The sequence below is a fragment of the Ceratotherium simum genome, chromosome 4, assembly GCF_057802395.1.
Source record: "Ceratotherium simum simum isolate JZ-2026a chromosome 4, ASM5780239v1, whole genome shotgun sequence".
In the NCBI taxonomy this organism is placed as follows: Eukaryota; Metazoa; Chordata; class Mammalia; order Perissodactyla; family Rhinocerotidae; genus Ceratotherium; species Ceratotherium simum.
The window spans coordinates 44295420-44311010 of record NC_141903.1 but is presented as its reverse complement, the minus strand read 5'-3'; positions in this window follow the sequence as shown (position 1 = coordinate 44311010).

Below are 15591 nucleotides of genomic sequence, written 5' to 3'. Positions count from 1 at the left end.
CAAAATGAAAGTTCCAAGCAACCATACAAATGAGTTTAGGAAAAATATTATTAAGTAAAATAAAAAGCAATTCCCCAAATATTATATGTATACTTTAACTTTTATTTTAACTGTATTGAAGTATACAGTTAAAATAAAAATATACTTGTTCAGAGAATATGTAAGTGCAAAAAGAGAGTATAAAAAGGAATAATAAATACGGAATTCATAATGATGTTTGTTTAGACTGAGATAGGTAGAAAAATGGGATAAAGAATAAATAAAAAATTGTTTTAAATAAGAGAGAGAAATACTTTAAATTGCCTGCCATTTCATCCAGTCAGAGTAAACAAGAAGTTAGAGAATCCCTCATGGATGTCAGTTCCCAAGAAGCTCCCATGATGTGAGAATCCAACCTAACGAATGTGATTCTAATGTATAAAAATAAGTAGCTTCCTTATGACATGACATCTCAACTCAAAACAAGTACCTCTTCTGGGACTCAACCGGACAAGCAGTCCCTGGAGGAAGCATTGTAGTTACTGAGCAATGGCATCTCATCATCCAACATGGCACTTCCCTAAGATATTACCAAACAACATTAAATTAGCTGGAAGTAAATGATAATCTTATTCATAATAAGAAGGAGTTTCTGTCATTGTTTTTACATATACATGTGGTGACTGACTCTTGCCCTACTGTGAGCTTCCTAATAACATCTTATTCATCTCTGTATCTGGCACCAAGCACTGTGCCTCCAGCCTATAGTAGGCACTCAAGACAGTTTTGCTAAGAAAATGAATGAATAAATGAATGAATGAGGAGGCAAATTTATGTGATGATTAAGAATATAAGCTTTGGAGTTAGAAAGACCTGGGTTCAAGTCGTCTTTCCTCTTTTACTAGCTATGTGAATCTGTAAAATTTAGTCTTTCTTAATCGCTAAGTAAAAAAGTGGATAATAATAGCAACCACCTCACGGAGCTGTTGTGGTGATTAAATGAGTATGTACATGTATGTAAAGTACTTCATAGAGTGCCTGGTACATATTAAACAGTCAATAAATTTATTACTGCCATCATTATTATTATTATTATTAATTTTTTAAAGAATGCTTGCTTAACTGGACCTTCTTGTTACTTGATGATACCCCATTATGAGAATTTATTTTAATATCTAAAATTTAGGAAATTTATTACATTCAGGAAGTCATAAAGACTAAAATGCTATATAGTCTTTTCTTTATTGTGAAATTTTTGTTGTACATTATTGTTTTTCAGTCACCATGTAGATGCATCCCTTCACCCCTTGTGCCCACACCCCCACCCGCCTTGCCCCTGGTAACCACCAAACAGTTCTCTCTGTTCGTGTGTTAGTTTATCTTTCGCCTATGAGTGAAATCAGGTGGTGTTTGCCTTTCTCTTTCTGGCTTATTTTGCCTAACATAATACCCTCTAGGTCCATCCATGTTGTTGCAAATGGGACGATTTTGTCTTTTTTTAATGGCTGAGTAGAATTCCATTATATATATTAAAATGCTATATTAAGTCTTTATTAGGCATGAAAGTTTTTCATCATAGCAATGATCTTTATGTTCCAGAAGAGATCATTTAAACAACATCTTTAATTTTTCTTTACTGAGCAAGGAATGTTGACTGTAGAATAAGTGTTTGGTATAGCTCTTCCTTTCTTAACAAAAATGATTAGCCAACTTTTCTAGTGAATTGCAGAGTGCTAGCCCTTTTCAAAATCATCTCCTTATTGCAAAATTGTTCCAAGTGTTTTTCAAAATCTTCTGATTCAAATCTTTGAAGAAGAAAACATATCTACAGCATCTTGAATAACAGTGCCAGTTATTGAAACTGAGAAATTTATTTCCTTTGGTTCTGTAATAAGCAAGAACCAGTGTGTAATGTTAGGGAGGGGAGTTCTCTAGGTGGCCTGGCAGCTTTATTCTTAGGTTCACTGGAAAGATAACAAGCATGGCAATGAAGCGATAAGCATCCCAAGACCTTGACTCAATGCTTTCCTCTAGAGGACCGGCCAGGTAGGACCTGTGTTAGACACTGAAGGTCATAAAACAATCTACTAAACAGAATTCTTTTTTTTTTTTTTAAAGATTTTATTTATTCATTTTTTCCCCCCAAAGCCCCAGCAGACAGCTGCATGTCATAGGTTCACATCCTTCTAGTTGCCGTACGTGGGACCCGGCCTCGCGTTGGACGGAGAAGCGGTGCCTCGGGGCGTGCCCGGGACCCAAACCCGGGCCGCCAGCATCAGAGCGCGCGCACCCAACCGCTAAGCCACGGAGCCGGCCCTACTAAACAGAATTCTGATATTTAATATCCTGTAGTTTCTTTCAGATTTGAAAAGAAACATACAAACTCAAGCAGTGTAGTTTGATCAAGAAGGAGAGTGGTAGGAGATGGTCAGAGGGATGGTCAAGGGCAGCATCAGGTAATGGGCCGTGCAAGCCATGATTAAAAGGGTAGGCTTTTTTTTTTTTAATCCACAAATTTTTTTTGAAAATTGAGGTAAAATAGATACAGTGAAAATACACAGATTTTTAAGTATTCAATTTGATGAGCTTAAACATACACATTCATATAATCACTATCCTAATGAAAATACAGAACATTTCCATCACACCAAAAAGTTCCCTTGTCCCCTTGTTCAGGCGATGCCCAACTCCATAGAAACAGTTGCTTTGATTTCTATCACCATTGATTAGTTTTTCCTATTTTTGAACTTCCTACAAATGGAATCATATAGTATTAATAGAGTGTACTATTTTGTGTCCAGTTTCTTTCTCTCAACGTAATGTTTTGGAGGTTTATCTCTATTGTTGCATGCATCAGTAGCTTGCTCCCTTGCATTACTTAGTACTGTTTCACTGAATAAAGGTTCCATGATTGTTTATCAAATCTCCTGTTGAAGGACATTTGGATTGTTTTCAGTTTGGTGCTGATATGAATAAAGCTGCTAGAAACAATAGTGTAAAAGTCTTTGTGAGGACATATGTTTTCATTTCCCTTGAGTAAATATCTAAGAATGAAATTTCTAAGTCACAGGATAAATGTAGGTTTAAATTTATAAGGAATTGCCAAATAGTTTTCCAAAGTAGTTGTTCCGTTTTACACTCCCACCAAGAACGTATGATGTTTCTCTTGCTACACATTCTTACTAACATTTCATTTTGCCAGTTTTAAATTTTACCCAATCTAATGGGTTTGAAATTCTATGTCATTGTGGTTTTTAATTTTTATTTCCCTGAAAATTAATGAGAATGAACAACTTTGAATGCACTTAGTGACCGTGTGAAATGACTTTTCAAGTCTCTTGTCCATTTTTATTGGATTATTTGTTGTTTTATTATTGACATTTAGGAGTTCTTTATATATTTTAGATATATGTTCTTTGTCATATATATGTGTTGTCTTTTGTAAACACCTTTATTGAGGTGTAATTGGCATACTGTAAACTGAAAATATTTACGATATACAAATTGATAAGTTTGACACATGTATGCACCCATGAAACCTTGACAACAATCAAGATAATGAACATATCCATCACCAGAAAATATTCCTCATGAAGCTTTGTAAACCCTCAGGCAGCCACTACAGATGTGCTCTCAGTCGCTATAGATTAGTTTGAATTTTTAGAATAGCACATAAATGGAATCATACAGTATGTAATCTTTCATTTCTGGATTTGTCAATTAGTATAATTCCTTTAAGATTCATACATGGTGTTGTGCATATCAGTTGTTCCCTCCTTTGTATTGATGAGCAGGATTTCATTGAATGGATATACCACAAATTATTTATGCATTCATATGTTTATGGGCATATTGGTTATTTCTTCTTTTGTTTTTTTTGTTTGCTATTACAAATAAAGTCACTGTGACCATTTATGGACAAGTCTTGTACAGACATATACTTTCATTTCTCTTGGGTGAATACTTAGGTGTAGAATGGCTGAATCATATAGTAGGTGTATGTGTGATTTTTTTAGAAACTGCCAAACTGTTTTCCCAGGTGCTTTTACCATTTCACGTTCCCCCCAGCAGTGAATGAGAGTTCCAGTTCCAACACATTCTTGCTAACACTCGGTATGATTAGTCTTTTTAATTTTAGCCTTTCAAACAGTAGTGGTTTCTCATTGTGGTTTTAATGAGTATTTTCCTTATAATGAATGATGTTGAACATCTTTTCAAGTGCTTATTTGTCAAATGTGTATCTTCCTTGGTGAACTGTGATAAAATCTTTTGCCTATTCTTTTCATTGGATTGCTGGTTATCTTGAGTTTTGAGAGTTCTTTATATATCCTAGATACAATTACTTTATCAGATATATGATTTGTAAATATTTTCCAAGTTTGTGCATGTGTGTGTGTTTATTATCTTAACCAGATTTTTTGTAGAGCAAAAGTTTTTAAATTTTACGAAAGCTAATTAATCATGTATTTCTTTTAAGGACTATGTGTTTGGTTTTGTATCTAAGAAATCTTTGACCCAAAGTCACAAATATTTCCCTTTATATTGTCTTCTATAAATTTATGGTTATAGGTTTTACATTTAGGTCTAGCATACATTTTTAATTTTTGTAAATATTGCAAAGTATAGATTGAAATTCACCTTTTTGCATATGGATGTCTAAATGTGTCAGCACCATTTGTTGAAAGAACTATACTTTCTCCACTAAATTGTCTTTTCACCTTTGTCAAAAGTCAGTTGTCCAAACATGTGTAGATCAATTTCTAGAACGTCTTCTGTTCAGTTAATCTATTTATTTATGCCAAGACAACACTGTCTTGATAACTGTAGCATTATAATAAATATTGAGATCAGATAGTGTCATATTTTTGAAAGTTTCAAAGACTCTTTTTTGAAGGTGTCTTCAATATTATATTTTCTTTGCATTACCAATGAATTATAAAATCAGCTTGTTAAGTTCTGCCAAAAAAACTTTATGAAATTTTTAAATCAGAATTGAATTGGATCTATCAATTAGGGGAGAATTGAGATCTTAGGATATTGAATCATCTGATTCATGAATATAGCGTATCTCTATTTAGGTTTTCTTTTATTTCCCTAAGCAGTATTTTAGAGTTACAGTGTTGTGTACATCTCTTGTCATATATTTCCCTAAATGGACAATGTCATCTATGAATAAAGGCGGTTTTAGTTTTTCCTTTATAATTTATATTTTTTCCTTTAGTTCTTGCCCTACTGCACTGGGCGGTACCATTAATACAATGTTTGATAGAATTCACCAGGGAAACCAACTGGTCCTGGGCTTTTCTTGGTTGGGAGGTTTTTGATTACTGATTCTATCTCTTTACTCATTATTGGTGTGTTCAAGTTTTCTATTTCTTCATGATTCAAGCTAGGTAGGTAGTCTCTTTCTAGGAATTTATCCATTTCTTGTAAGTTATCCAATTTGTTGGCATTTAATTGTTCACAGTAGTCTCTTATGATCTTTGTATTTCTGTGGTATCAGTTGTAATGTTTCCTCTTTCATTCCTGTTAGTCTGGCTAAAGGTTTGTCAGTTTTGTTTATCTTTTTGAAAAAATCAGCTCTTAGTTTCATTGACTTTTTCTGTTGTTTTTCTTGCATCTATTTCATTTATTTCTGCTCTGATCTTTGTTATTACCTCCCTTCTGCTAACTTTGGACTTAGCTTATTCTTGTTTTTCAGGTTCCTTGAGGTAAAAAGTCAGGTTGTTTATTTGAAATCTTTCTCTTTGTTTTAATGTAGGCATTTATCACTATAAACTGCCCCCTTAGAACTGCTTTTGCTGTACCCCATAAGTTTTGGTATGTTGTGTTTCCATTTATGTTTGTTTTAAAATTTTTTTGATTTCTCCTTTGACTTCTTCTCTGACCCATTGGTTGTTCAGGATTGTGTTATTTAATTTCCACATATTGTGAATTTTTCCAGTTTTCCTCCTCTTACTGATTGCTAGTTGCATACCATTTTGATAAGAACACATACTTGGTATGATTTCAATCTTCTTAAATTTGCCAAGACTTGTTTTGTAACATATCATGTATCTTTGAGAATGCTCCATGTGTATTTGAGAAGAATGTGTATTCTGCTGCTATTAAAATGTTCTGTATAGGTCTGTTAGGTCCATTTGGCCTAATGTATAATTCAAGTCCAATGTTTCCTTATTGATTTTCTGTCTGGATGATCTACCCATGGTTGAAGGTAGGATATTGAAGTCCTCTACTATTATTGTGTTGTTGTCATTTACTCCATTCAGACCTGTTAGTATTTGCTTAATATATCCAGGTGCTCCAATGTTCTGTGCATAAATATTTACAATTGTTACCTCCTTTTGATGAATTGACCCCTTTATCATCACATAATAATGTGCTTTGTCTCTTGTTACAGTTTTTTTACTTAAAGTCTATTTTGTCTGTTATAAGTATAGCTACCTCTGTTGTCTTTTGTTTTGTGTTTGCATAGCATATCTTTTTCATCCCTTCACTTTGAGCCTATGTATGTCCTTAAAGCTGAAGTGAGTCTCTTATAGGCAACATATAGTTAGTCTTCTTTTTTTATCATCTGTCCAGCCACTCAATGTCTTTTGATTGGAGAATTTAATACATTTACATTTAAAATAATTATTGATAGATAAAAATCTACTAATGCCATTTTGTTAATTGTTTTCTGGATGTTTTTAAATTCTTTTATTCCTTTCTCCCTTTCTTGCTTTCCTCCTTTGTAAATTGGTGATTTTCATTGTGGTATGCTTTGATTCCCTTCTCTTTATCTGTTGTGTATCTACTGTAGGGTTTTGCTTTGTGGTTACCAAGAGGCTTACATAACACCTTATAGATATAACAGTCTATTTTAAGGTGATAGCAACTTAACTTTGATCTCATACAAAAACTCTACCTTTTATTTCCCCTTCCATTTTATGTTTTGTATATCACAATTTACATCTTTTTATATTGTGTATTCATTAACAAATTATTGTAGCTATAGTTATTTGTAATACTTTTGTCCTTTGACCTTTATACTAGAGTTGAATGACTAATACACCATCAAATTACAGTATTAATATTAGAATATTCTGAATTTGTCTATATCCCTTTACCAGATTTATATTTTCATCTATTCTACATTTTATGAGAAATAAAACGCACTTCTCATATTTGTGAATTCCAGGATGATTATAAGATTTTTTCTTATGCTAATTTCTTACTGCTTATGATTTACTATTCACTCATATCTCACATTGTATAGCTGTTTTTTTCTCTTGTTCCACAAGTCATACAGCACAGAGCATGATCTTCCCCCACCTCCACAGAACACCAAGCACACTAGCCATTTGTGTGTAGTAGGTTTTAATAAAGATGTGGTACAACGGAAGGGGGGCTGTGTTGCTGCACTTAAAAAATCTTTTAGCTAAGCCTAGCATGAGGAACATTTTACTAATAGGTTTCTAGAGTTGTATAGAATAGTCTCTGTTCCACAGTCATGTTGTTAATTCTCTCCCTTTTGTTTTTCCTCTACTTTTAAAGCTCTTCTCCTTTATTCCTAGTCTTTCTTACTTTAGAAAGCAAGATTATCACTTTGTTTTCTGTCACTTTTCAAAGCCTGAACTTGTGTCTGCTTATTCAGATATTCTCTCAGACAAAAGCCCATATTCTCTAGAAAGAAACCGTGCCACTACCTAGGGGTCAGAACTAGCAGTTATAATTTGTGATTTTAAAATAGCAATTATTGATGCTATACTTGATTATGTGGTGCATTTCACTTCCTATCCATCTGTCATACACAATAGGTAAATGTCATCATATTTGTCATTATTATCATGTGACCCCTCCTAGCTTTCATCTAGTGAGCACTTTTAAGAAAACATGTTCCCATGGTCAAGCTCTGCACCAGGTGCTGAAATATGTGAATTCATGCCCAGTTAGTGCTGCCACTTAAACAGAATTTCCTCCTTTGTGACCTAGGAATGGCAATGGTTGAAACAAAGTTTGTTCTGTGGTTCAAATGTGCAAATTAATATGATTTATTAAATATGTATTGCAAACCATTAAAAGCTATGTAGATATCAAATATTGTTATATTTTTCATTTATTCTTTTATTCAAAATATTTAATGAGTGCCTGAAATGCTGCAATGATCCTGGTGATGTTCTAGGTATTGGGGATATAAAGGAAAAGTCTGTACTCTCATGGGCTTTATATTTATCATATGTTTAAGAGGGGTCTTTTTTGTAAAATATAAGATTATTATTTTTTTCTTCTCTTCTGAGAAAAAACATAGACACATTATTTCTGTGGGAGTCCATCTAGTTAGTAAATCCTACACACATCAGCTGAAAGTTGATATAACAGTTGAGACAACATCTTATTTAACATGTAAACAATGAGAACATCATAGGAGGCAATAGACAACAGCACATTGTTTAATTGCACCAGTACAAGGAAAGAAAGAAATGATGTGTGTGTATGTTGAGGTAGAGTGGTAAATTGTGGAGGTTTTTGTCTCTGAGATTTGGCCTTTAGTATATTCCTTTTAAAGACATTTCATTTATTAATGATCATAGAAATGGAGATTTCAAAGCAAGGCACCAAGGTTGTAGAACTGAGAGTTACGAATTGCCTCATAATGAATTGGAATCAGACCTATGAGCCAAAAGACAGAAACACAATTTTCATGGTTTACATTCCTCCCAAATGTCAGTACTACATATATAATAAATTGGGATTTCAAAATTACAGTTTGTGCTGACTTCCCAAATGATTCCAGAATATCGTCATTCCAGTTTATAATAAGAAAGGACAGTTTATGAATGAGAAGCCAGACAGCATGATTCTGTTGAGTCTGTGGCACTAATGCTGTTATCTCTCACATAAATCAAATGACAGCTTCTTCATTAGCAGCCAGGAAGTCAATATTTATAGCTCTTTACTTCTCAGGCCGATGGAGATACCACCACCCTTTCCATGATATCATGGTTTGTAACCATGGAAATAGGATATACATATCTCAGTCTCCACTGCAAGAACTGTTAGTTACTAGGAAAATGATCACATTTGGACTGTTATTAAAGATGGAAAAGCAAATTCCTCATGCTTTGCTTCAGAAATACTGAATGCAAAAGGGAAAATGAAAACAGAGAAGTTAATTCCATTGCCTATGAAAATAGACGACAGCCACACTTCCAAACCATAATCTGTGCAATACTTTTGCCAAAAGGAATAAAAGATAAAGTTAAGAAAGAGCAAACACACACCTCAGCAGATAAAAATCATTGTGCAGAATTGTCCAAGAGATGAGGGCACAATTTAAGTATCTGAGCCAGTGATTCCTTTTTTCGTAATAATATCTAAATATGTAAACAAGCCACAGTATGTGTTACCATTTATAACAAGATAGGCAAGTCAGGTCTTAAACACACACATATACACACATGCACATAAACATACATATACACATCATAACTTGGCAAGAATCAGAGTTTCAGTGTGATTAGATAGTGAATAAATGAAACATAGCAATTAGCTCTGCAGTAGACACTGAAATTGCTCAGCTGAGAAGGAGCAGACACTCAAACACTCTACAAAAAGATACTGCATGTGAGGCCTCCCTGGAAACAAGGGAGACTTCTGCCAGTTCATGGAAGACCATATCCCCAAGATGGGGTGTTAGTGAAAATGGCTAACTTCTCCTAAACCAAAACTTTCTACCTCATGGAATTGAGATCTGCTTGCTCACAAAAATAACCCGCGTGTTCACAGACTGATTCCCTGGAATAGAGCCTCGTGTATCCAGTCCTGGTAAAATGCTACAACCAAGAGATCTGTGCATCCTAATTCTGGGCTCACCATTCTTGGATTGAATCAGTAGGCCTCATCTACTGCTTTATCCAGTGCATCTGATGTTCTGTTCCCAAATTTAACTTTTACCTACTTCTGAAGTTTTTGTAGTTTCCTGAGATTGGGACCACTCCATTAGAGCAAGTAGTTATCCTGGAGAAGGAAAAAATCCATGAACAGTATAATTTTGACAACATAGTATGAAAATAAATCAGTTTTATTTTCAAATTAGTCCTTTCGTTTCATTTATCTATGGGGGTCTTCATTTCCTCAAGATCCATGTTGTCCAATCAAGCTCATTATCTCTGGTTTTCTACCTTGAACACTGCTCTCATATTCTCTTGGGGCTTTTATTAGTTTCTTATGGCTGTTGTGACAAATTACCACAAACTTGGTGGCTTAAAACAACAGAAATTTATTTTCTCACAGTTCTGGAGTCCAGAAGTGTGAAATCAGTTTCATTGGGTTGAAATCATGGTGTCAAGAGGGCCCGAAATCCATTTCTTGCCTCTTTCAGTTTCTGATGACTACCAGCATTCCTTGGCTTATAGCCGCGTCACTCCAATTTCTGCCTCTGTCTTAACATTGCCTTCTCCTCTGTGTCTGTGTCACATCTCCCTCTGCGTCCCTCTTATAAGGATATAGGTGATGGCATTTAGGGTTCACCCAGATAATTTGCCCTTCTAGAGATCCTTAATTTAGTCACATCTGCAAAGACCTTTTTTCCAAATAAGGTAACATTCACAGGTTTCAGGGATTAGAACCTGATTACCTTGGGGCTACCATTCACTTCGCTAGAGACCCCATAGATCTAAATGTTGTTCATTGTACAAATGTCAGGCATAGAGCTAGTCTTTATGCTTTAAATCCCATATGCTTGATTAATTAATGTATTTCTCCAAATTCAATCCAGTGGTGTCTTTTGTGTGTCATAGAAGAACCTGCCCATTGTATAAAAAAAAAATCCTTCCCACCATTAACTTCCTAGGAAGTTACACTCAGAGATTTAGACTTCCATCAGCCAACATTTAAAACAGACTTCTATTGTGCTTAATGTGGACATGCTTGACTCTCTTTTACTTTGTATCCTGTACCTTAAGCCTTTATTTGGATTCCTGATTCCATAAATGTCTTCATCATGCTTCCTACCTAAAATAACTACTACTATAAAACACACTGTATAAAGCCTCATGTGTTCTCATTGATCTTCTTGGCCGTCTTCTTTCACCTCTGTCAAAATTGTATGTCACTGCTTCACAAAGCTGTATTTTAACTGTTGAAAAGGAATTTTCCAATAGCTCATATCATTGACTTCCTATTTAAAGCTTTAAGAGGTTAACTCTTAAGAGTTATTTAATCCAATTTACTTTTTGGGAAATAATGTAATAGACTGTGGATCCAAGTTTTATCTTTTGGAATATATTCTTTTTAGCAAGGGTTGAGGTTGACCTCTTAAGACCTACCACCTTCCCTTCTACTTTTGTCACCTGATAATCTTTCAGTTTGCTCTCTTATCTCTCTGAAGTTAAATTGTATCCTGAGATTAGTTCTTTATTCATGTAAAATAATATCCTGTTGCCAAATATCCTAGTCCCTTGTTAATCAAAGTATTGTTTTTAGATTAACATAATCAGTATTACATGGACATCCATTAGGAATGAAAAATATCAGATCTATTAAATTAGATCTACTGAATTGGAACCTGAATTTTAGCAAGATCTCTAGGTGATTTGTACTTATATTTAAGTTTGAAAAGTGCTGCCCTAACCGAATCAATTAAAATGTAATATTTAAACCAACAATTTATAAGCTTAGTAAACTTATGTTTTTCTTTTTAAATTTATAATAATTTCATTCAGGTTTTTTTTCCACCTCAGTCTAGTTGGTAGTCACCAATTATATCAATCTTATAAGTCATATCTCTTACCTCGAGGAAGAAAGAGAAGAATAGGGTGGAGAGACTAATAGTTTCCTTCCTATACTCCAGGAGTTAGGAAAAAATGATTTTGAAGGGTGTCCTTTGCTATTGAATGAGTAAATTGATATAAAATCTCTGATAGATGGAGTTGTAATAAAAGTAATATACATTAAAAATCAGCTATTTATTGAGACATTATGGACACAGTATAGCAAATACCAATTTACTAACACATTCACTCATTGTTGCCTCATCTTGTTAAATGACTATATCAGTGTATCTTCTATTTTAGTTCTTAGCTCCAAAGCAATTTTTAAAATAAATTACTGAAGCTTGGTTAATATATAGACACAATTCCCAGTTGCATTAAAATATTTTCGGGAATTTTGCTATCAAAGATGCCTCTGAGGACTTAGTTCATAATTTATATACCCTTGTGCCTAAATCATTGGGTATACAAGTCTCTTGTTAGTAGGACACTTCAAATAATCTTGTTATCCAAGAAGTAAATAAGAAAAAAAAACTGTGTATTATTACAGTGTTAGAGAGAAAGCACCCTTGGTTTGTACCTGGTCTTTGTTTTCTTCTGTACTTTCTGTGTTTAAGTCATCATCAGTTTCCCTGAAGAGAATCAAGAGTGAGAGAAAAGAAATGGGAAATATAGACAAATTTTAACAACTCCACTAAAGAGTTCAATGTTTTATTTCATCTCCATTCAAAACCTTTATACGTTTCAATAGCATGTTTAGTCTGAATTCGTGAGTCTGAATCAAATCAGAGAGTTGAAAAGATTTTTCCAGACTTGATTGTAACTCGTAAATAATAGGCTAACTATTAACATCTATGAGCATATATTTGAAGTTTTTCAAAAATGGCAACTATACTCAGGCTGAAATGTTGATCCTACTTTACATCTTTATCATATTTTGAAATAACTTTTATTTCATAGTTTTTGTTTATCATCTAGTGTTAAATCTTTTAAAAACCTATTTTACAGTATTTGTATTTTATAGAGGGGCCAAGCACTGTTCATTTTATTCTCCCCATAACTTTATGAATTGTAGGTAATATCATTAGCTTCCTTTTACAAATGAGGGAACTGAGAGAGGTTATATCACTTGACAGTACAGATTAAATTGAGATTTTTATCTCAGGCAGTATGACATGTGCTAATTATTAAAAATAAATTCAAATGAAACAGAAGAGTGTAGTAAATAAAATAAATGTTCTCTTTCATTTTCCTTTCCATAGTTCCATTTCCAGTATTGGAAGTAGGCATTATTAGTTGTTTTCTCTGTACTTTTAGACCTATTTAATATTTAGACATAACTCCTTTAGATACACATTTATATATATTGACATTTTCTAATACATTAACATTTCTAACATGTGTTTTTATGATACATGAAATAGTTCTGCCTGGAAAGTAACATGACACGATCAGAATAGATGACTTCTATTTAATATTTTGAAAAAATACTGAGTTATACAAAAATAAAAAGGACATTATAAAACATATGCCAGGTATAAAGAAGCACAGTGTAAAGAACATCCATGTACCCACACCTAGTTATTTGAAAAGAACATTACCAACAATCTTTAGAGCTCCCTGCGTCCCTTCCAATCCTATACTTCCTCTACCCGTTCAGACATAATGAGTAACCTAAATTTTGTGTTTATCATTTTATTTGTTTTACTTTGTAGGTTAACCATCTCTAACAACACATATCATTTCATTTTGAATGTCCATGAATTGGATATAAGTACAAAGTACAGTACATACTCTTCTGTGACTTGCTTTTTGGTGAACTTTATGTTCCTGAAATTTAGTCATATCATCTCATATATTCACTTCTGAATATTAGAGAGTCACAAATTCTTAGTAGAATCACTCTCCTAGGTTAAGTTGCATTGTTCGGAGGTTGTTCACATTGCAAACAGTTAGTATAAACATTCTTATGAATATCTCCCGATGGTTAGGTACAAGAGTTTCTTTAGTTTGTAAGCTTATTTAGGAGTCAAAGTGCTTCTTCAACTTTATAATTTAATGCCAAATTATTTTCATAGTGGCTACACCAATTTATTTTCCCACCAGCAATGTACAAAAGATCTCTCTGCTCTACATACCCTCTAACACTTGATATTATCTGAAACTTTTTAATTTTGCTGACTTGGTAGGTGTGAAATGGCTTTTCATTTTGGTTGCAATCAGTGTGTCCCTGATTATTAATGTAGTGGGGTACCTTTTCTTGGTTATTCACTATTTTGATTTCCTCTTCTGTGAAGTGTCGATTAAAATATTTCACCCTTTTCTTTTTTTATTGATATCTTGGAATTTTTATTATATTTAAGATACAATTTTTATCAATTCTTTGTACTATAAATATTATCTCAGTTTTTAGATTGTCATTTAACTCAATTGTGGTTTTGATGAACAAAAGTTTTTAATTTTTATGTAATGAATTTTAACATTTTTTCTAATGTGTTTTGAATTTTTTGTGTATTGGTTAAAATATTCTTCCCTTCCCCAAGTTCATAAGAATAGTCACCTATACTAACTTCAAAGTTTTTATGAATGTTCTTTCACGCTTAGCTCTTTAATCTTCTCAGAATAGATTTTTATGTATCCTATGTAGTGTGGGACATGATTTTATTTTTTCCTTATTGACTAATCATTGTTTCAGTAACATTTACCGAAAATTCCATTTTCCCACTTATCCGCAGTACCAGCTAAGCTCTAAATCATTTCCATATTCATATTTCATTAGTCAGTGTTTTTTATCCTTATGCTAATACCACATTTTCTTAATTAACATAACTTTTTAGAATTTTTTATATCTGGTAGAGCAAGGCTCCCACTCACTCCTACCTTATTATTCACCTTGAAGAATGTCTTGACTGTTCTTAACTTTTCCTTCATAATATTCATAAGTTATTACTTATGAATATTAAAATCAGCTTTTTAGGTTTCCCACTGCAGCCCCAAACCTCAATAAAAATATTCTGTTTGGGTTTTGGCTGAAGTTGCAGAGTCTATGTAGATGAATTTCTCTCCCCAAATTGATCTGCATAGTGGTATTAGTGGATGCCACTATATAATGGCATTAGTGGATGCCATTCCAGTAATTGACATCTCTGCTTTGAATACTTCAAATCATTAAACATAAGATGGTACAACTCGTCACTTATTTAGGACTTCTTCAATGCATTGCAAGCAAGATTATAGTTATATCTGTACAGTTCTTGTGTGTATTTTATGCATATGTTCCAAAGAACTTTTATAGTCATGTTTCTGTTATAAATAGTAATGTTTTCATTACAATTCTCAGTGTTTATTGATGAACTTTGACATTCAAATGATTTTTCTATATTGATTTTCTATTTTAATCTATTATAATTACAGTTATAGCTGAATTAATTTCTCCCAACTTATTTTGTGTTTTCTACTTTTCCTGTGCTATGTTTCTTCTCAACTCTTTTTCCTTGTCTTCTTTTGCATCGATTACCTTTTTTTTACTGCATTTTCCTTTACTAACCTTATATTGTATGTTCTTTTCTTTAGTGATTACCTTAAGAATTTTAAAGGAGATGCTTGAGGTTTCAATATCTAAAATTAATAATAACTTTATCTTCCTCCTTTTTAGGGTTCTTAGAACTCTTTTATTCCAGAACCATTTGCCTATTTAAATGCCATATTGTTGTCATTTATGTTACCTCCAACTTTGTTTTTATCTCTTAAGGAATTTGACATTTTATTTTATATATAGACATCAGTGTGTGTATTTATCTATGTAGACGTACTGAATGGGCTGACTATCCCCGGAATTCATATGTTGGAATCCTAACCC